The sequence below is a fragment of the Oryctolagus cuniculus genome, chromosome 3 (assembly GCF_964237555.1).
Source record: "Oryctolagus cuniculus chromosome 3, mOryCun1.1, whole genome shotgun sequence".
Lineage (NCBI taxonomy): Eukaryota > Metazoa > Chordata > Mammalia > Lagomorpha > Leporidae > Oryctolagus > Oryctolagus cuniculus.
Window position 1 is genome coordinate 25,478,648 of NC_091434.1, and position 23,743 is coordinate 25,502,390.

The 23,743-nt window shown below is 36.8% G+C and overlaps 1 protein-coding gene and 1 pseudogene across 5 annotated transcripts in view; both read right to left on the bottom strand.

The window, feature by feature from the left end:
- SPAG16 (sperm associated antigen 16) overlaps positions 1 to 23,743 on the bottom strand; it is a 1,190,570-nt gene that overhangs the window by 555,423 nt on the left and 611,404 nt on the right. The gene's annotated exons all lie outside the window — the stretch shown is intronic.
- LOC138849209 (U2 spliceosomal RNA) lies at positions 18,464 to 18,604 on the bottom strand (annotated as a pseudogene).

Here is a 23,743-nt window from a genome sequence, read left to right on the forward strand (position 1 = left end):
TTCCCTACTACCAAATTTCATGAGTACTGACAGTGTCCAGATTTGTGTATTTAATGTCACTTCTCAATGTAGGATAGTTTATTTCATTTCTTCAGAGAGTAAAAAAAAAATAAGATTGTTCAAGAATATTTTTCTTTACGTAATGTAAAGATGTTTTCAAAAACATCTGCTAGATTATTAAAGGCTTAAAGGAACTAATAGACAACATAGCAGCTAAAAATCTGATAAATTGTAACAGGCTGAATCTATAATCAGCCTTCACTTCAAAATAGTTAGTCCTGAATACAATAGTATAACACAATATGGTAAGTTCATTAATTACTCCAGTAAGTAGATGGCTATTTTTGTTGTTTTAATTACACAGCTATTTTTAAAAGAAAATATATGTATATTAGCCAGCGTTTTGTTACCTTCACTAAAATACCTAAGGGAAGCTAACCTACAAAAGAAAGTGTTTATTTCCCTTTTTGAATTTGAAGGTTCACAGCTTAGAACAGCCCCAGGAATCTAGAATCTGATGAGGACACTAGTTACAGAACATGTGTAAAGACCGCATGGCAAGGCAGGATGCAGACAATGAGAGCTGGGCTGAACTACGCTGATATAATCAAACCTCTGGTGAGAACTCCCTTTCTAGAGTTGTTCCTCAATGACCTAAAGACATCCCTGCTAGAGGACATAATTAGATCTATTCTACCTTTCAACTATTAACACTGAGCTATTAACAATCAACATAAGATTTTGGAGACCACACAACCAATACATGGGCTTTAAGTGACATCTAAGCTATCATCCAAATCATAACACAATGTATTTGTTTATATCTGATTGATAGAAGAAAACAAGCAAGAGCAATCACAAATAATCCAAAATAGCCTGGAAAACCCATTGGTTCTAAATCCGAAAGATTATAGGATTTTGAATATCAGATAATACAAACAACCAAGGAAAAGAGTTCAACAGAATATTCCAAAATTAAAAACTAGCTCTATATATTAGTTTAGGAAAGCTAATTTTACAGAGAAGTCCTTTATTTCCCTGATGGATATAATCCATTCTTCTAAATAAGTGGTTCTCAATGTGTGTTCCCAGCAAACAGCATTAGCATCACAGAGGAACTTTTTAGGAATGCAAACTCTCTTGGACACACATACATACACCCAAACCTACTGAATTAGACACACTGGGGCCTGGGCCCATCTGTGCTTTAACAAGCCCTCCAAATGATTATGATGCATGTTAAAGTTTGAAATCCACCATGATATTATTTTCTTTTCTTTCCTTTCCATCTTTTATCTTTTGTGTGGAGGGGGAAAGGGGAGAAGGGGTGGATTGAGAGTTAAACTGTATTTATCTTCTTTAATGAGATATGTACACCATGGAATACTACACAGCAGTAAAACAAAAGAAAAAAAAAAGAAAAAGAAAAAGAAATCTCGTGATTTGCAACAAAATGGATGAAACTGGAACACATCATACTTAGTGAAATAAGCCAGTTCCAAAAGGACAAATACCGTATGTTCTCTTTGACCTGTGATAACTAATAGAGCACCTCAAGGCAATCTATATAAGTGAAATTGAAACTTTGAGAAACAATGACTTTGGAAATCTCTTGTTTTAACTGTTGAGAAACATGTTTGTCTATTTTCTTTTTTCATACTATTTGTTGAACTCATTACTTAACACAGAGTTAATCATATGTGTATAAAGTTCATTGAATGTAGATCTTAGTTAAAAAGAAGCATGGGAATAGGAGAGGGAGGCTGAAGAGGGATCAAAGAGCAGGTGGGAGGGTGGGTATGGTTGTAAGAATCACCATGTTCCTAAAGTTGTAATTGTGAAATGCATGAAGTTTGTATTCCCTAAACAAAAGGATTTTGGGGAAAAAGAAAAAATAGGAAAATATATCATTCAAACAATGAATAGACAAGGTATATCATTTCAGTACTTTAATAAAAACAAAAACAGCCCCAGCTCTTTATCAAAAATGATAAGGTACCATGGTTGGGCACAACACTACACACCACAAAAGGTATAGACAAAAACAGGATTTGGTAATGTAGAGCTGTCTTCCTTCATTCTCAGGGGGTCAAGGCTTTGTCCTAGGTCAACTTGCTTAGGTTTCTCTCTTGATCTTCCTGTTGTCAGCAGATTGTGTAAATAAGGCTGTCTTAATTCAGGGACTAAGTAAGCAGTGCTGTGTTTTGGCTTTCATTCCATTATACAAAATTTACTTTTTTCCAAACCAAGTACTTCATAGCATTCTTAATTATATAGTCAACAGTTCACATTTTATCATTTATTCCGGGATACTGGTATTATTATCATGTTCAACACTCCCTCTCCCTTCAAGGGAAAAGCATCATTGCAATTTTATCATGGTACTCTGCAAGAGGAAGCAATGCTTCCTGTAGCAACTGTGATATCACTTCTCCCATATTTTCACTGACTACAGGCTAAGAGATTCACTGAAAGAATGTCAGGCAATGCACATCCACATCTTGATGGCCAGAAAGGGATATCCACAAGGAATCCCTTGAAATTCTTTTCATAATTATTCTTCCTCCCAACTCCACATCTTTATTCAACTTCATGTCCTTGTATATAAAACAAAACCAAGCAAAACAAATACCTAGATATGTATTTTAAACTTCTACATTAATGAACTCATGGATTTTGTGTTACAGCTTATGGAAAATGGTGTGGTTACACCTCTGGTAAAACAGGAGTTTGACAACAGAGAAAACTCTTTCCATAAACTCCACCAGATCACAGACATATTAGATGAACCCACCAGCGTATTGGAACCTGTGTAGGTAAGCACAATCTGGTGCTTCAGAGGGTTCTGACTTGATACAACAGAGGTCAATACTGCCAGAACAAATATATGCCACATGAAATTCAGATGCAAAAACAATCTCCTGTGTTACCTCTAGCCCAAATTTTATCATCATTTCTTTTTCATTTCATTCCAAGGATTAAAATACAAAGGAAGCAGTGTCCAGAGGCAAGTGACATGCTTTAAACTTGTCATCTCCCTTAATTTCATTAATAAACTTCTATTTAAAATATTGAATTTCCAAAAGTCACTACTTATCAATAGTAACCTTGAATGTAAATGGTCTAAATTTCCCAATTAAAAGATACAGACTGGCTGAAAGGATTAAAAAACAAGACACAGCTGTTTGTTGCCTACCATAAAAACATCTCACCAACAAAGATAAATGAAGATTGAAAAGTGAAAGGATGGAAAAGATATCCCATACTAATGGAAAGCAAAAATGAGCAGGTATAGCCATCCGAGTATCAGATGAAATAGGCTTTAACAGAAAAGCTGTTAAAATAGACAAAAAAGGGCATTATATAACATATAAGAGATCCATTCAACAGGAAGATATGCCTATTATAAATGTATATGGACCCAAAGCCAGGCTGCCTGGGTTTCAAAATAAATGTTAATGGATTTAAAGGAAAATATAGACTCCAACACAATAGTAATGGAAGGTTTCAAAACCCTACTTTCATCAATGGATAGATAAACTAGACAGAAAAATCAACAAAGAAATAATAGAGCTAATATACACTATGTACATACAATCTACCAATATTGAGTCATAAATACATAGAAAACTAAACACATCAATTACCAAGACAGAGACTGAATCAGTAATAAAGACCCTCCCAACAAAAAACCCAGGACAGGGTGACTTCACTGCTAAATTCTATCAGACATTAAGATAACTAATTCCAATTCTTCTCAAGCTATTTAAAAAAATTGAAAGGGAGGTAATCCACCCAAAGGCCTTCTATGAGGCCAGCATTACTTTATGATCAAAGCCAGAAAGAGATACAAAAAAAGAAAGAAAACTATAGACCAATATCCCTGATGAACACTGATGCAAAAATCTTCAACAAAACACTAAATAATTGAATACAACAACACATCAGAAAGACCATTAACCTGCACCAAGTATAATTTCTCTCTGATACACAGGGATGTTTCAACATATACAAATCAATAAATGTGATAAGTCACATTAACAAAGAATAAAATCCATGTAATTTTGTCAAGAGTTTAGAGAAAGCATTTGATAAAATATAACATCCTTTCATGATGAAAACCTTAACCAAATTGGGTATAGAAGGAACATTCCTCAACACAAGGCAATTTATGAAACCCACAGCCAGCATCCTATTGAATGGGAAAAGTTGGAAGCATTCCAACTAAGATCAGGAAATAAACAAGGATGCCCAGTATCATCACTGCTATTCAATATAGTTCTGCAAGTTTTAGCCAGAGCCATTAAGCAAGAAAAAGAAATCAAAGGATACAATTTGGAAAGGAGTAAGTCAAATTATCCATATTTGGAGATATCATGATTCTATATTTAGGGGAACCATAAACTCCTCTAAGAGAATATTGGAATTCATTAAAGAGTTTGGAAAAGATGCTGGATATGCCACAGCTGAGAAAGAACTTTTAATATCAATCCCATTAATAATAACTACAAAAAAAAACACCTTGGAATAAATTTAACCAAAAAAGTAAAAGATCTCTATGACAAAAATTTCAAAACGTTAAAGAAATATAAGATACAAAAAATGGAAAAATCTACCATGTTTGTGAATTGGAAAAATTATAATCAAAATGTCTATACTGCCAAAAGCAATTTACAGATTCAGTACGATCCTGACCAAAGTTTCAATGACATTCTTTTCAAATCTAGAAAAATAATGCTAAAATTCATATGGAAACAAAAAAGCCCAAATAGCTAAAGCCATCTTAAACAACAAGAACAAACCTGCAGTCATAACAATACCAAATTTCAAGACATACTACAGAGCAGTTATAATCAAAACAGCCTGGTACTGGCACAAAAATAAACACATAGAACAATGGAAAAGAACAGAAACCCCAGAGAGTAAAACAAGCATCCACTACCTACTAATCTTTGACAATAGAAGTGAAATCAGTCCCTGGAGAAAGGACAGTTAATTCTACAAACAGTGCTGGGAAAAGTGGGTGTCCGCGTGCAGAAGTACAAAACTAGACCCCTAACATATACTTCATATGAAAATCAACTCAAAATGCATCAAGGATCTAAATATACAACATAATACCATAAAATTACTAGGGAAGAACATTGGGGAAACTCTCCAAGATATTGGCAAAGGCAAAGACAGCTTGGAAGATACCAGAAGCACAGACAAATCAAAATAGACAAATGGCATTACATCAAGCTTAGAAGCTTCTGCACTGCAAAGGAAACACTCAGCAAAGTGTAGAGGCAATCAACAGAATGGGAGAAAATATCTGCTATTATGCAAATGATAAATGATTAATATACAGAATCTAAATGAGCTCAAGAAACTAAACAACATCAACAATCCAGTTAAGAAATGTACAAAGGATTTGAACAGGCATTGCTCAAGAGAGGAAATTCAAATGGCCAACAGACACTTAAAAAATGCTCAGGATTACTAGCCATTAGGGAAATTCAAATAAAAGTGACAATGAGGTTTTTACCTCACGCCAGTTAGAACTGCTCTCATACAGAAATGAACAAACAATAAATGCTGCTGAGAATGTTGGGGAAAAGGTACCCTAATCTACTGTTTGTAGGAATGTAAACTAGTAAAGCTCCTATGGAAGATAGTATGGAGATAACTCAGAAATTTGAAAACTTAGAGGGGGGCAGAGCCAAGATGGTGGAATAGTGAGGGTGCCGCCAATAGTCCAGGAAAAGATAGTTTAATAAAAGTGGAGTTACTGTAGTCTCAGGAAAAGGCTCAGGAAAAAATTGCAGAGGAAACTCTTCCGGATCTAGTGGATGTGACACGGAGGACCTATGGGGAGAGCAAGGTCACCCACCGCATGGAAGCCCAGCTGCAGAGTCTGCACACCAGCGCTGGAAGAGGAGGTGAGACAAAAACCTCGGTAACCCAAGATATTGGTGGGGAAAGGCAGAAAGAGCCTAGAGGGAACGAGGCCTGAAGCCCCACTGGGGAAAGTTCACCAGGCTGACTGGATGAGAGAAAAAAATGAATAAATAAGGGGAACCGGCATGAACACTAGCCTCTCTCTCCACTCACCTTACAAAGCCGAGCAAGACAAAGAGCAGGTGCCATTTTACGCATGTAAAGTGGCGCCCACCTTCAGCCAAGCATAAAAACCTGACTCTGGTGGGGAGAAATAACAGGAGGTTAAGACCTAGTGAAAATGTGGAGCTAACGAACTGAGACTGTGAAAATCTGAGGGGGAGGGGGGAGAACTCACCGAGTACACAAACTCGGTAACCTTGGCAACCTGGTGAGAGACTGCAGAGAAATCTGAGACCACACTGAGGGCTGCATAAACTCTGTGTGGTCCCAGGGGTAGAGCAGACGAATACCCACAGGGGCCAGATTTCATACATCAACTACCCTCAATTCCACTCAGCTATGTGGAATTACTTCCCAACTGAGTCAAAAAGAGAGAGAGAGAGAGAGAGAGAGAGAGCGAGCAATTGAGTGAGAGAACAATCTGGGTGAGTCACCTTTGGCACACCCTTAACCCTGAAGAACCAAACAGAGCTCTCTCGCCACACCCATCACAGCCTCTAAGGACCCATCAAAAGCAGACAGCCCACTTAATCTAGAGTCATAGTATAACGAGAAAAAGCACCACAGCGAAGAAACCAAAGAATATCTCCACAATGTCAAACACACACAGAAACCGAGGTAACAAGAACAAGGAAGACACTATGATGCCCCCAAATGAAAAAGAAACCCCAATTCAAGATTATGAAGATGATGAGACAGAAGAAATGTAAGGAGCAGATCTCAAAAAATTGATAAGAACATTAAGAAGTTCTCAAAAACAAATTCTTGAACTACAGAAATCCTTGATGGACAGGATAGAAAATCTCTCGCGCAAAAATGAAATAAAGGAGGAATCAAAATGAAATGAAACAACTAGTATAACATGAAACTGTGATAGTGATGAAAAATCATAATGAAATGAAATTCAATAGATCAAATGACAAACACATTAGAGAGCCTTAAAAACAGAATGGGTAAAGCAGAAGAGAGAATATCGGACTTAGAAGACAGAGAACAAGAAAGTATACAGTCAAACCAAAGAAAAGAAGAGCAAATTAGAAATCTAAAAAATATTGTCAGGAATCTATAGGATACTATTAAAAAAAACCAACATTTGGGTTCTAGGAGTTCCTGAAGGCATGGAGAGGGAGAAAGGATTAGAATGCCTGTTTAGTGAAATACTAGCAGAAAATTTCCCAGGTTTGGAGAAGGACAGAGACATCCTAGTACAGGAAGCTCAGAGAACCCCTAATAAACATGACCAAAAGAGATCCTCACCACAACACGTTGTAATTAAACTCTCCACAGTGAAACATAAAGAAACGATCCTAAAATGTGCAAGAGAGAAACGTCGTATTACTCTCAGAGGATCTCCAATTAGACTCATAGCTGACTTCTCATCAGAAACTGTACAAGCTAGGAGAGAATGGCGAGACATAGCCCAGGTACTAAGAGAGAAAAACTGCCAGCCCAGAATATTATATCCTGCAAAACTCTCATTTGTGAAAGAAGGTGAAATAAAGCCCTTTCACAGCAAACAGAAATTGAAAGAATTTGTCCCTACTCATCCAGCCCTGCAAAAGATGCTTAAAGATGTGTTACACACAGACACACAGAAACACCGTCATCAATATGAAAGAAGGTAAAGGAAGGAAACCTCACAGCAAAAGATCACAGGAAGTTCAAAGCAGATATTAGAAAATATCTTTGGCAAATGGCAGGGCAAAGTTACTACTTATCAATAGTCACATTGAATGTTAATGGCCTGAACTGTCCAGTTATAAGACACAGACTGGCTGATTGGGTTAAGGAACAAAACCCACCTATTTGCTGCTTACAAGAAACACATCTTTCTAACAAAGATGCATACAGACTGAAAGTGAAAGGCTGGAAAATGTTAAACCATGCCAACAGAAATGAAAAAAGAGCAGGCGTAGCCATCTTAAGATCGGACAACATAAACTTTAACACAAAAACTGTTAAGAGAGACAAAGAGGGGCAGTATATCATGATTAAGGGATCAATTCAACAGGAAGATATAACGATTATCAATGTATATGCACCTAATTACAGGGCACTGGTTTATTTAAAAATTTGTTAAGGGACTTAAAGGGAGGCTTAGACTCCAATACAATAGTACTGGAGGACTTCAATACAACACTCTGAGCAATAGACAGATCAACAGGACAGAAGAACAACAAGGAGACAGTAGATTTAAGCAGCACTATACCCAAATAGATCTAAGCGATATCTGCAGAACTTTTCATCCTACACATAAAGCATTTACATTCTTCTCAGCAGTACATGGAACCTTACTAGGATTGACCACATACTAGGCCATAAAGCAAGTCTCACCAAATTCAAAAGAATTAGAATCATACCATGCAGCTTCTCAGACCATAAAGGAATGAAGTTGGAAATTAGCAATTCAGGAATCCCTAGAGCATATGCAAACACATGGAGATTGAAAAACATTGTCCTGAATGAACAATGGGTCATAGAAGAAATTAAAAGAGAAATAAAATATTTTCTGGAAGTAATGAGGATAACAGCACAACATACCAAAACTTATGGGATACAGAAAAAGCAGTTAAGAGGAAAGTTTATATCAATAGGTACCTACATTAAGAAATTGGAAAGGCACCAAATAAATGAGCTTTCAATGCATCTCAAGGATCTAGAAAATCTGCAGCAAACCAGACCCAAATCTAGTAGGAGAAGAGAAATAATTAAAATCAGAGAAGAAATCAACAGGACTGTATCCCAAAAAAAAAAAATTACAAAAAATCAGCCAAATGAGGAGCTGGTTTTTTGAAAAAATAAACAGAATTGACACCCCATTGGCCCAACTAACTAAAAAAAGAAGAGGAAAGACCCAAATCAATAAAATCAGAGATGAAAAAGGTAACATATAAGAGACACTACAGAAATAAAAAGAATCATCAGAAATTACTACAAGGACTTGAATGCCAGCAAACAGGGAAATCTATCAGAGAAGGATAGATTACTGGACACATGCAACCTGCCTAAATTGAACCAGGAAGACATAGAAAACCTAAACAGACCCATGACTGAGACAGAAATTGAAACAGTAGTAAAGGCCATCCCAACAAAGAAAAGGCCAGGACCAGATGGATTCACTGCTGAATTCTACCAGACATTTAAAGAAGAACTAACTCCAATTCTTCTCAAACTATTCAGAACAATCGAAAAAGAGGGAATCCTCCCAAATTCTTTCAATGAAGCCTGCATCACCTTAATTCCAGAGCCAGAAAAAGATGCAGAATTGAAAGAGAATTACAAACCAATATCCCTGATGAACATATGCAAAAATCCTCAATAAATTCTGGCCAAAAGAATGCAACAACACATCAGAAAGATCATCAACCCAGACCAAGTGGGATTTATCCCTGGTATGCAGGGATGGTTCAATGTAGGCAAAACAATCAATGTTGATACACCACATTAACAGACTGCAGAAGAAAGACCATATGTTCATATCAATAGACGCCGAGACAAGCATTTGATAAAATATAACACCCTTTCATGATGAAAAACCTAAGCAAACTGGGTATGGAAGGAACATTCCTCAATACAATCAAAGCAATCTATGAAAAACCCATGGCCAACATCCTATTGAATGGGGAAAAGTTGGAAGCATTTCCACTGAGATCTGGTACCAGACAGGGATGCCCACTCTCAACCACTGCTATTCAATATAGTTCTGGAAGTTCTAGCCAGAGCTATTAGGCAAGAAAAAGAAATTAAAGGGATACAAATTGGGAAGGAAGAACTCAAACTATCCCTCTTTGCAGATGATATGATTCTTTATTTAGGGGACCCAAAGAACTCTACTAAGAGACTATTGGAACTCATAGAAGAGTTTGGCAAAATAGCAGGATATAAAATCAATGCACAAAAATCAACAGCCTTTGTATACACAGACAATGCCACGGCTGAGGAAGAACTTCTAAGATCAATCCCATTCACAATAGCTACAAAAACAACAAATACCTTGGAATAAACTTAACCAAGGATGTTAAAGATCTCTACGATGAAAATTACAAAACCTTAAAGAAAGAAATAGAAGAGGATACCAAAAAATGGAAAAATCTCCCATGCTCATGGATTGGAAGAATCAATATCATCAAAATGTCCATTCTCCCAAAAGCAATTTATAGATTCAATGGAATACCAATCAAAAAACCAAAGACATTCTTCTCAGATCTGGAAAAAATGATGCTAAAATTCATATGGAGACACAGGAGACCTCGAATAGCTAAAGCAATTTGTACAACAAAAACAAAGCTGGAGGCATCACAATACCAGATTTCAGGACATACTACAGGGCAGTTGTAATCAAAACAGCATGGTACTGGTACAGAAACAGATGGATAGACCAATGGAACAGAATTGAAACACCAGAAATCAATCCAATCATCTACAGCCAACTTATATTTGATCAAGGATCCAAAACCCATCCATGTAGTAAGGACAGTCTATTCAATAAATGGTGCTGGGAAAACTGGATTTCCACGTGCAGAAGCATGAAGCAAGACCCCTACATTTCACCTTACACAAAAATCCAGTCAACATGGATTAAAGATTTAAGTCTACGACCTGACACCATCAAATTATTAGAGAGCATTGCAAAAGCCTGCAAGATATAGGTACCGGCAATGACTTCTTGGAAAACACCCAAGAAGCACACGCAGTCAAAGCCAAAATGAACATTTGGGATTGCATCAAATTGAGAATTTTCTGTACTGCAAAAGATACAGTCAGGAAAGTGAAGAGGCAAAGGACAGAATGGGAAAAAATATTTGCAAACTATGCAACAGATAAAGGGTTGATAACCAGAATCTACAAAGAGATCAAGAAACTCCACAACAACAAAACAAACAACCCACTTAAGAGATGGGCCAAGGACTTCAACAGACATTTTTCAAAAGAGGAAATCAAATGGCCAACAGACACATGAAAAAATGTTGAAGATCACTGGCAATCAGGGAAATGCAAATCAAAACCACAATGAGGTTTCACCTCACCCCAGGGAGAATGGCTCACATTCAGAAATCTACCAACAATAGATGCTGGCGAGGATGTGGGGAAAAAGGGACACTAACCCACTGTTGGTGGGAATGCAAATTGGTCAAGCCACTATGGAAGTCAGTCTGGAGATTCCTCAGAAACCTGAATATAACCCTACCATTCAACCCAGCCATACCACTCCTTGGAATTTACCCAAAGGAAATTAAATTGGCAAACAAAAAGGCGGTCGGCACCTTAATGTTTATTGCAGCTCAATTCACAATAGCTAATACCTGGAATCAATCCAAATGCCCATCAACAGTAGACTGGATAAAGAAATTATGGGACATGTACTCTATAGAATACTATACAGCAGTCAAAAACAATGAAACCCGGTCATTTGCAACAAGATGGAGGAATCTGGAAAACATCATGCTGAGTGAATTATGCCAGTCCAAAAGGGACAAATATCATATGTTATCCCTGATTGGCGACAACTAACTGAGCATCAAAGTGGAAACCTGTTGAAGTGAAATGGACACTATGAGAAACAGTGACTTGATCAGCTCTTGTCCTGACTGTTGATGTACAATGTAATACTTTATCCATTTTAGTATTTTTTGTCCTAGTACTATTGATTGAACTCTTTAATTAACACACAATTATTCGTAGGTGTTTAAATATTAACTGAAAAGTGATCCCGTTAAATCTAAGAGTGGGAATAAAGGAGGGAGGAGATGTACAATTTGGGACATGCTCAATCGGACTTGCCCCAAATGGTGGAGTTAGAAACGTGTCAGGGGATTCCAATACAATTCCAGCAAGGTGGCATGTACCAATGCCATTTCACTAGTCAAAGTGACCAAATTCAATTCACAATTGATCACACTGATAGGTCTAAGAGTCAAAGGGATCACACAAACAAGACTAGTGTCTGCTAATACTAACTAATAGAATTAAAAAGGAGAGAACAATCCAATATGGGAAGCGGGATACACAGCAGACTCATAGAATGGCAGATGTCCTAAACAGCACTCTGACCTCAGAATCAGCCCTTAAGGCATTCAGATCTGGCTGAAGAGCCCATGAGAGTATTTTAGGCATGGAAAGCCAAGACACTTGGAAAAAAAAAACAAAAAGACCTAAATGAAAGATCTCTGCAAGTGAGATCCCAGTGGAAAGGATGGGGCGAGGGCCATCAAAGAAGGAGGTACCTTTCTCTGAAGGGAGGAGAGAACTTCCACTTTGACTATGACCCTGCTGGAATAAGATCGAAGTCAGCAAACCCAAAAGGCTTCCATAGCCTTGGCAACTCATGGCTAGAGCCTAGGGAGATTACTGATGCCATAAACAAGAGTGTCAATTGTTAAGTCAACAACAGGAGTCACACTGTGTACTTACTTCTCATGTGGGATCTGTCCTTAGTGTGCTGTCCAATATGAAGTAATGCTGTAACTAGTACGAAACAGTGTTTTTACACTTTGTGTTTCTGTGTGGGTGCAAACTGATAAAATCATTACTTAATATATACTGAATTGATCTTCTGTATATAAAGATAATTGAAAATGAATCTTGATGTGAATGGAATGGGAGAGGGAGCTGGAGATGGGAGGGGTGTGAGTGGGAGGGAAATTATGGGGGGGGGAGCCAATGTAATCCATAAACTGTACTTTGGAAATTTATATTTACTAAAGAAAAAAAAAGAAATTTGAAAACTAATTTACCATATGATCTAATCATCCAACTCCTGGGAATTTGCCCAAACAAAATGAAATCAGTATATGAAGTATATTTCTGTACCTCCATGTTTATTACAGCTCAACTCCCAATAGCTAAGGCATGTAATCAACACAGATGTCCATTAACTCATCACAGGATAAAAGATAGATAGATAGACAGATAGATAGATAGATAGATAGATATTATGGAATACTACTCAGCCATAAAAAGAATGAAATCCTGTCTTTTGCAACAAATTGGATACAACTGGAGACCATTATACATAGTGAAATAAGTCAATCCCCAAAAGACAAATACCATGTGTTGTCCCTGATCTGTGGTAGCTAGTAGAGTACCAAAACTGTAATGTATAGTAGTGAAATTGACATTTTGAGGTTTGATGATTGTTTACATCTCCTATATCAACTGTTTTAGAACACTGTTTTTTTTTTCTTCTATTTGTTGAACACTTTATTTAGTGTATAGACAATTTTATAAGTATATAGTAATCTGGAAATAGATCATTGTAAAAATTGAGAGGGAATAAAAGAGGAAGGACTAGAAAGTGTGGGAACATGGGCAAGAGGGAGGGTAGAATGGAAGTATAAGTATATTCCTAAATATATGTATATGAAATATAAAATTTGCTCAAACAAGAAAAATTTAAAAAGACTAAAATTTTATTCCTCTTTTTTAATAGATTCCCTCCCTCAGTGCCAATGTCCACTGGCAGAGTTTTGTTGCCCAATGGATGAGAGAAACTCCTTCATCTCCTTGGTCATGATTGGGTGAGGTACATCTGGTCCTCCACATATTTTGCAGCTGCCACTTCATCTGTAGTTCCTTATTCCCTGCATCTACTGAATCTTTGGCTTTGTTGTTGCTATGCATGTTGCACCATGCCAGACATCCCTGGAAATTCTTCAACTTGCTTGTCACCAAGGCCTTAGCTTCAGCCAGAGGCACATGGCTGTGTGTGACCTACTGGTGCACCTGCTGCATGGATGCTCATCTCTCCTCATAACAGCTGGAGCTGCACTGGAACATAAGGTCCTGAATATTGCCAGTGTTCTCCCTCTCCCCATTACTACTTTTTCTAAAGATAGAAGATCTGATTCTCGAATATATTTTTCCTTTAAAGATAATTTATTTACTGATTATAAAATTTATATAATGCTTAAGCTATCTTAGAATGTCTGTCTAAAAAAAACAGAGAATTGAAAGAAAATCTCTTTACAGAATTTAGCATAATCCTAAAACCATTATAACCTATTACATACTTTTGTATTCCATTAATGTATATGTGCATATGGAAATGTATACATAATATGTGAATATGCATGAATATGTAAGAGCAAACTATTATATGTGAAGGAAATATTTATTTGTATAAAGAACTAACAACTAAGAGTATGAGAAATCTCCTTTTGCAAGTCATCTAAGATAAACTTCATATGCTACAGTATTAAGAATGAATTCAGAATCTAATTGTTAGTCACTCTCACAATTCTAAAAATCATATAGACATGACCAACATGAGAACAATCCTAACTAAACAAGGATCTCAATTATAGCTAGGGCTAAAACAATAATATAATTCCAAAGAGAAGAATAACTCACAGTTAAAAGAGTATGCAATACAAGTTCTAAAATTTAAATAACTGCACTAAAGATATGTAAACTCATGGAAAAAAATTGGGATTAATACAACTTTCTCAAAGTGAGGAAGCTATGAAAGAAAATAAAAGCATTGCTAAATAATTTCTATAGAGAAATAAATTATAAATCATCCTTAATTTCCTTAGCAGAAAGGATTGTGAACTGATACACTAAAAGGTAGGACACGAATAATCATATGATCATCTTCTCAAGAACGTTTGCCTTTCATAGAACATAAAATCACTAGAGAAAGTCCATGTTTAATTCAGTTTATTAATATTTTATGGAAATATACCTCAGGATAGAGCTGAGAGAACCTTGCTTCTTGCTGTGGTATGAATCAACCATAAAGCTTTATATACACAGACTGGATAGAAGCTGATGGAAAGGTTAACAATTAGAGGTCATGGAAACTCTGACAGCCAACTTGTCGCATCTATTGAAAGTGAAAATATGTCAAAGAGATAGCCTCATAGGCTACTAAAGGAAATATCAATGCAGTATCATTTTGGGTTAGGAGTAGGGTGGGAAGACACTATGGGGGACCAGAAAAGGTCAGGTAGTTAATTCTTTATTATAAATACTTCAGTTGAGGGGAGGATACTGTGGCATAGCAGGTTAAGCTGAACCTACAGTGCCAGCATCCCATATGGGTGCCATTTCAAATCCCTGCTGCTTCACTTCTGATCCAGCCCTCTGCTAATGTGTCTGGAAAAGCAGTGGAAGATGGCCCAAGTGCTTGGGCCCCTGCACCACCTGGGAGACCTAGAGGAGGCTCCTGGCTCCTGGAATCAGCCTGGCACATCCCTGGCCATTGTGGCCATTTTGGGAGTGAACCAGCAGATGGAAGATATCTCTCTCTCTCGTGTGTGTGTGTGTGTGTGTGTGTGTGTATGAGATGTGTGACTCTACTTTTCAAATAAATAAATCTTTGAAAAAAATCATTTTATTTGAAAGGTAAAAGGTGGGGGAGTGAGAGAGATAGACACAGAGAGGCATTATCAAGAATCTGGATCTGAAATGTAGGAGCCAGAATTTGAAATAGGCATTCTGATATGAAATAAGGATGTCCAAAGTAGTGTCCAACCCCAGAGGAATATGCCCATCCCTGGGAAACTCCTTCTAAACAAATTCACAAAACAGATAAAAATACCTAACGGCAATATATAATAAACAATACTGTTACTTGGCAAGCCAGAATACTCAGATTTTTACATTTTCTCTCCCAACTTTAAAGTCTGAAATAGGTGCCAATTTGTGGTTGGAATATTGTTTGGTGACTATAAGGCTAGATTAAAAGTGGTAGATTATTTTCCTATCATATGCTGGTGTAGTCACTGTTACTATACATAGGTATTTGCCACATGCTATCTGTTGTGGAAGAATTCTGAAGTAATGTCTTTTGGTTCTACTACTTCCATGAAGAATGTTTTAATTGTTTACCTACACTTTCTCTAGACAGGTTAAAACAAACTTAATAAAGTTATTGCCATATAATATTTTTACATTAATCACTTTCCAGGTAAATATTTCTACTTTCATTCACAATGTAACAAGAGATGACTCAAATCTACTGATTTCTTCAGGTTAAAGGCCGTAAGTTTTGGTACAGAATAGTTCAGAGAATGATTTGTTTAAGCCCAATGGGTTGTTGTTATTCTTTAACAGGATAAGAGGATACAGTTCACAGAAATTCTCAAAAATCAGACTTACTGCACTAAGAGTTTTAAAAGCCTAGAATAATATGTATCACATATTAAAATTTGATAAAAGTTTTCATATGCACAAAGTACAGAGTTTCTCAGAGTATATCAATTCAACAAATATTAAAGAATACTTTTCCTCTCTCTCCCTCACTGTTTATAACTCTACCAGTCAAATAAAAAAAAAAGAATACTTTTCCTGTTCTAGTCAACTTAGTAGCCAGCAACAGTCCAGTACAAGTCTGGCACCACACAGAATCTACTAAGTGAAGTCAGTCATTTTAGAATAATAGCTTCCATTTGGAGATTTTTCAGGTCCCTGAAACTCATTAAGAACAATATGTGGGCCAGTGCCGCGGCTCAATAGCTAATCCTCTGCCTGCGACTCTGGCACACAGGGTTCTAGTCCTGGTCGGGCACCGGATTCTGTCCCGGTTTCCCCTCTTCCAGGCCAGCTCTCTGCTGTGGCCCGGGAGTGCAGTGGAGGATGGCCCAAGTCCTTGGGCCCTGCACCCCATGGGAGACCAGGAGAAGCACCTGGCTCCTGGCTTCGGATCAGCATGGTACGCCGGCTGCAGCAGCCATGGGAGGGTGAACCAACAGCAAAGGAAGACCTTTCTCTCTGTCTCTCTCACTGTCCACTCTTCCCATCAAAAAAAAAAAAAAAAAAAAAAAAAAAAAAAAAAAAAAAAAAAGAAGACGATGACTTATTTCCAAGGAAATATAAATCTCTTGCAGAAAATTTAGAACCACAAATAAGAAAACAGAAATCAGGCCAGTATTGCACAGTATTGTAGTGCAGCGGGTTAGTCTGTCACCTGCAAGCCCAGTGTACCATATGAACACCTGTTCCAGAATTGAATACTCTATTTCTGATCCAGCTCTCTGCTCATACACTTGGGAAAGCAACCAATAATAGCCTGAGTACTTTGGCCCCTGTTACCCACATAGGAGTCCAGGATAGACTTCCATATTTGGTCTGGCCCATCCCTGCTGTGTTGACCATTTAGAACATGAAGAAGCACATGGAAGATCTCTTTCTCTCTCTCGCCCTGTAATTCAGCCTTTCAGGTAAATAAATAAATGCTAAAAGGAAACAGACATCTATCCAAAGCATCCACAATTCTCTTATTCTCACAATGCTGTTGTTTCTTTCTAAATTAGAATTTGAGAAATATAAAAACTGATTAACAATACAAAAAAATGTATATAGCAAAAAACTCTGAATTTTAATTAAATGTTATCACCATAAAAGATATAATAATAAGGAAAAGTAAATGAAAACAACAAAAAAGATAAAGGGCAATTAAACAATACACATAAAATTACATCATCCAAGAATACCTATGGTCAATATTTCCCAAAACTCTATTTAGAATTCTTTCTTTAAATGTTTGGAGCTAGAAATAGAGATAGATTTTTAAAGAGGTAGAGATGACAGGAAGAGAAATAGAGAAATTGAAAATATAATTTTATTAAAACTCTATACATTACTTTAAAATAAATTTTGCTTGACTTATAGAATGGCAGATGTCCTAAACAGCACTCTGGCCTCAGAATAAGCCCTTAAGGCATTCAGATCCGGCTGAAAAGCCCATGAGAGTATTTCAGGCATGGAAAGCCAAGACACTGTGGCAAAAAATAAAAAAATGAAATGACCTAAATGAAAGATCTCTGCGAGTGAGATCCCAGTGGAAAGAACAGGTCATCAAAGAAGGAGGTACCTTTCTCTGAAGGGAAGAGAGAACTTCCAATTTGACTATGAACTTTTCTAAATATGATCAGCTGGTGAAATCAAAAGGCCTCCATTAGCCTTAGCAACTCATGACAAGAGCCTACGGTAATTACTGATGCCATAAACAAGAGTGTCAGTTGTTAAGTCAACAACAGGAGTCACTGTGTACTTACTCCTCATGTGGGATCTGTCCTTAATGTGCTGTACATTGTGATTTAATGCTATTACCAGTACTCAAAGAGTATTTTACACTTTGTGTTTCTGTGTGGGTGCAAACTGTTGAAAGCTTTACTTAATATATGCTAAATTGATCTTCTGTATATAAAGAGAATTGAAAATGAATCTTGATGTGAATGGAAGGGGAGAGCGAGCAGGAGAGAGGAGGGTGGTGAGTGGGAGGGAAGTTATGGGGGGGAAGCCATTGTAATCCATAAGCTGTATTTTGGAAATTTATATTCATTAAGTAAAATTTAAAAAAAAAGAAAATAGAAAAAAAATTGCTAAAAATCACTATTGTTTGTATTTAAAGAAAAACTTTGGTTCAACTGCTAAATAAAAAATGTACATATTCATGAATACTGTGATGGTCTGACACATGAATACATTGTACAATATCCAAACAAGATAAACAGATATTTCCTTACACTTGATCTTAGCCAAAAGGCCGAGAAGCGATCAGATATTTCCTTAAATATTTAATATTTGTTTATGGTGAAAACATTCAAAATCTTTTTTCCTTTATATTTCCCTTATAGAGAATTATACAGTGAATTATCATTACCTATAGCCATGTTACTGTTCAACAGAACACTGAAACTTCTTATTCCTACCTAACTCTAATTTATCACCCATTAATTAACCTTTCCCCCATCCCTCCTCCTTACCTTTCCCTGTATCTGGTAACCACCATTATACTTTTAACTTCTTTGACTTCAACTTTTTCTAAAATTCCACACATGAAGGAGATCGGGAATTTTGAATTTCTAGTACATTCTCCTGTAACTCCAGGCCACAAAAAACAAGTTACAATAAGTTTAAGTAGGATATTTTTGTGAAAGGCACTGTGACAGTAAGAGGGGGTAGAGAAAACTCAAGTTCACTCTTCAAATGTCCACAACACAAGGGGCTGGACAAGACCAAGGCCAGGAGCCAGGAATTCCATCCTAATCCCCTAAATGAGTTGTGGGAACTCAATTACTTGAGCTACCATCTGCTGCTTCCCAGTGTGCACTTTAGCAGGAAATTGGATTGAAGCAGAGGTGTGACTTCAACCCACGCACTCTATACAGGAAATGGACACCCCAAGCATTGGTTAAAGCTGCTGGGCCTTAAAGCTCACCCCAAAAAGTTTTAAAATAATATGTTTTGTTATCTGATATAATATATTCAGTACACATCACCTCTGTCTTACCCTTCTCAAAAATCCCTAACTTTAATCAGGATAAAACAACAGATAAAAGCAGCTTGAAGGTCACTTTACAAAATATGTAACCATTGCTCTACAAAAATGTCAGGATTATGAAAGACAAGGAAAAAGAATGAAATAAAAATGACAACTAAATGCAACAATGAATCCCAGATTGAACTCTAGAATACAGAATGTACGTTAGTAGAAGAACTGGAGATTTCTGATCTGATTAATGTCTATGTTTAGTTAGAAGCACTGTGCCAATGTTAATTTCTTGTTCTGCTTACTATAACATGCTTACATAAGATGATGGCATTAGGGTAAATTAGACTCAAGACAATATGGGGAATCTCTGTACTATATTCAAAATTCTTCTGTATGTATAAAATTAAAATTAAAAGAAAAAATCCCTGTTTCATTTTTACTCCCAGCTCCGAAGCACACAAAAATCAGAATTGCTTACAAATTTTGATAGCTGCAATATTTACCAAATTTTATATATGCTAACATACTACCCATTGCTCTAATTTTAAATAGTATCCATGATTTTCACTATTCTTTATCCACAGCTCCTTTTTCCTATGTTGTTTTATTTTTCTTAAGATTTATTTATTTGAGAGGCAAAGCTACAGAGAATGGGAGAGACAGAGAGAAGTCTTCCACTGGTTTACTCCTCAAATGGCTATAATGACCAGAGATGAGCCAATTCAAAGCCAGGAGCCAGAAGAACCTTCTGGATCTCCCATGTGGGTGCAGAGGCCCAACCATCTTCCACTGCTTTCCCAGGCCATTAGCATGGGGTTGTTTTGGAAGTCAAGCAGCTGGGACACGAACCAACATCCATATGGGATGTCAGAGCTGCAGGCAGAGGCTTAACCTACTAAGCCACAGCACCAGCCCCCTGTTGTTTTGATGCATGTTTTTGGTTGGATAAATTTCTTTATCAGGTGTTTTATCCAAAAAAGGCTAACAAGTAATATGGCCTCAAATTCTGCTGCATTTAATATCTATTTGTTACTGTATAGTCTTGCTTTGTTCTCCCTCACAAGTTTGTTGGAACAACTCCAATATTTTCTGGCACAGAATGCTTTGCCAGAGCTTTTGTCACTACATCTCCATTCATCATTGTCTGGGTGGATACTCACGTTTTTCCTTCTGCTGCCGTTATTTGTTTTCTTTAACAAGGTCAAGCTCATGGATTCTATATTTCCTGAGTTGGTTTTTTTTTTTTTAATACTTGGGAATGATTTACAATGTTTGGATAGGCAAAACACACACAGACTAAAGTTTTATTCCTATAACATTTGTAGACATTGTTTTGGTACTCATGGTTGCTGTAGAAGTCCACAACAGCCTGCTTTCTTTATTTTTATCTTTTTAAAGTATTTCTGCGCCTATGAGCTTATTTTAGTATTTCCTTGCTCTTGGAATTCAATAATTAACAAGGATATATCTTATCACTATAAACTAGAATAGGTTATCCAATTTGGTCTTAGGATTTAACTTTTGCTTCATTTGGGGGAATTTGTATTCATGTTTGAGTATTTTTTTCTATTTCATGTCAATAATAGTTATACTTATGTCAGGACATTTGTTTATGCTCTCCACATTTGTTTATCTTTCCCAAATGTTTATAAATATTTTCATATTTTGTCTAGCTACAGTGATTGTTATAAGGTTTCCTGGAAGGTAATTTATTTTCATGTCATTTCTCTCATTTCATAATTTAAATTAATCTATAGTGCTGTATATCTGTTTTATCATGAAGTATTTTGCCTTAATATTAAGGGAGAAATGCTCCTTAATCCCCTGTTTCTCTAGTATCTATACATTTTCCACTTCAGGATTTAAGAATCAAAGATTTTGTATTTTGCACTTTTATACCTCTAAAGGTATAGTGTGTGTGTGTGTGTGTGTGTGTGTGTGTGTAAAGGGCAGCTTTAAGGGATCACGTGAATTTTCATGTGATGGTATATGGAGGTGAGATGTCTTGGGAACTGCTTTATTTTTCTGAGTTTTAAAATTGCTGCCTTTCAGTATTCATTCTCTTTAGAGTACTGGTTTTGTCCCTCCAAACCTCATAGGATAGCAGAAGGAGTTGGGACTTTGTACCAATCCACATGAAAACTCTAGAATATAAGAAACACCAGTTGTTCCTCGTACATTTAAGGAGATCTGTGGTTAGAAGAGATTTGTGGCATTTGGAAAAAGCTGCTTTTAAGAATTTCCCTTTATTTTTTCCCTGACTGCCTAGTCCCTCCTTTAATTTATAAGTGTTCACTTTGCATATTATTATTGTCTTAGTATTTTGTAACTCACCTTTCCTAGTAATGTGAATAGAGCTGACTCAAGTGTTAGTGACTTTAAAATATTATATCATAATCCCTCTATTTATCTATACTTTTGAAAATTTGTTGGAAAGTTATATGTATTTTAATTATCATTGGGCACTAATGAGTTATTTTGCCATATATTACTATTTTTGGTTATTTATTTTAACCTCAAAAAGGGAGATGGTTTGGTCCATCTTAATATATGTTTTCCAATGTGCTTTTTCCTAAATCATAAAAATTAAGTGTTATATCACATCAAGTTGATCAGAAGTATGCATTCACATTTATAGTCATAACTCACCAATTGATTTTATAAGGAGAATTATCCAGTGTTGATATTAGTTTATGAATTTTTATTATTCATTTGCACAAACCTTTATAATATGAAGATTATAGATGAAAAATAGGATGTTCCTTCATAGTAAATGATAAGCTTGATGAAATGATGACTAAAAGAGCGGTATCCATGAAAACTAAAAGAAAGGAAATATCAGTGAAGATTCAGCCCATTAAAGGATGCTTTTGTGAGGCATGCTTGGACCTCAGTATGGGAAGGTGTGGATGGACAAATATAAAAATGGAAAGCATCGGCCGGCACTGCGGCTCACTAGGCTAATCCTCCGCCTAGCGGCGCCGGCACACCGGGTTCTAGTCCCGGTCGGGGCGCCGGATTCTGTCCCGGTTGCCCCTCTTCCAGGCCAGCCCTCTGCTGTGGCCAGGGAGTGCAGTGGAGGATGGCCCAGGTGCTTGGGCCCTGCACCCCATGGGAGACCAGGAAAAGCACCTGGCTCCTGGCTCCTGCCATCGGATCAGCGCGGTGCGCCGGCCACATCGCGCCAGCCGCGGCGGCCATTGGAGGGTGAACCAACGGCAAAGGAAGACCTTTCTCTCTGTCTCTCTCTCTCACTGTCCACTCTTCCTGTCAAAAAAAAAAAAAAAAAAAAATGGAAAGCATCTAAAGCAAGTGAGGAAATGGTGTAGAAAGTCAAAATAAAGTTCAGGAGAAGAAAGAGGCATTCTGTATCCAGTCTCTTGGTTACTTTAGCTGAAATTAAGCCCTTGTGTCGGAGAGAAGATGGTGTGACAAGATCAGAAAATTAATCTGAGTGTCATTTTCTCTCCTCCTCATAAATAACTGATTGTCATCGGGTGAATACACTAAAATGTATTGTGATAAAACAATGCTGTTGGGATAACAAAGCCAGGCATGGATCACAGGGACTCAAGGAGTCAAGTAGGAAAGTAAGGCAGTTTGTTATGATCCGCAAATGAAATCATGAAGTTTTAAAATAATATCTAGACCATTAAGTATATGGCAAATATTTCTTAGTGCCACAAGTATTAGGTATACACAAGTGGATATTATGATTTCTAGTCTTAATCTCCCAGAGTTCACAACCCAGAAGAGCATTATGTGTATTCTTAAAAGAGATATTAACAGAAAACACTGATAAGGAGAAGTAAGGTGAAAAAGTTATCTGGGAAATTAATCAAGAAAGATCAGAGAAAATGTCCTTAAGAAGACAATTTGAAAGCTCAGTCCTGAACACAGAATAAGTAGAAATGGTGGGGGACATGGAAATCAGAGTTTGGAGAATGTACCAAGCAGAAAGAATGGAATACCTAAAGGCACTGAGGTGCAAGATCAAAAAAAAAAAAAAAAAAAAAAAAAAAGATCAATGTGATGTAGTTTTCTATAACATCCAATAGTCTTTGATGAGCAAAATTATTGAAAAGGCTTAGTTATAGCAATCCTGGGCAGAATTGTCTTGCTAAGCCTGTTTCCTCTTCTGTAAAAATTTTATAATGCATTTTAAAGTTGTTGGAGTAAAAATATACACTTTATGCAGATGTAGTTAGAGCTCTTCAGAGTTTGTCAATAAGCTCAGTTACATGACATCAGAGGAAGAACGCAAATGCTGAAATTTTGGAGAAGCAGAAAAGCATACGACTTAAAAATAAATTCTGAGACATGTTGCATTATGACAGGAAACAAAGCCAGCCAATACCCATAACAAAGATCAGATTAGTAGGGGAGAGGGCCATTTAGCTTGGGAAGGGAAGAGTGGAGGGG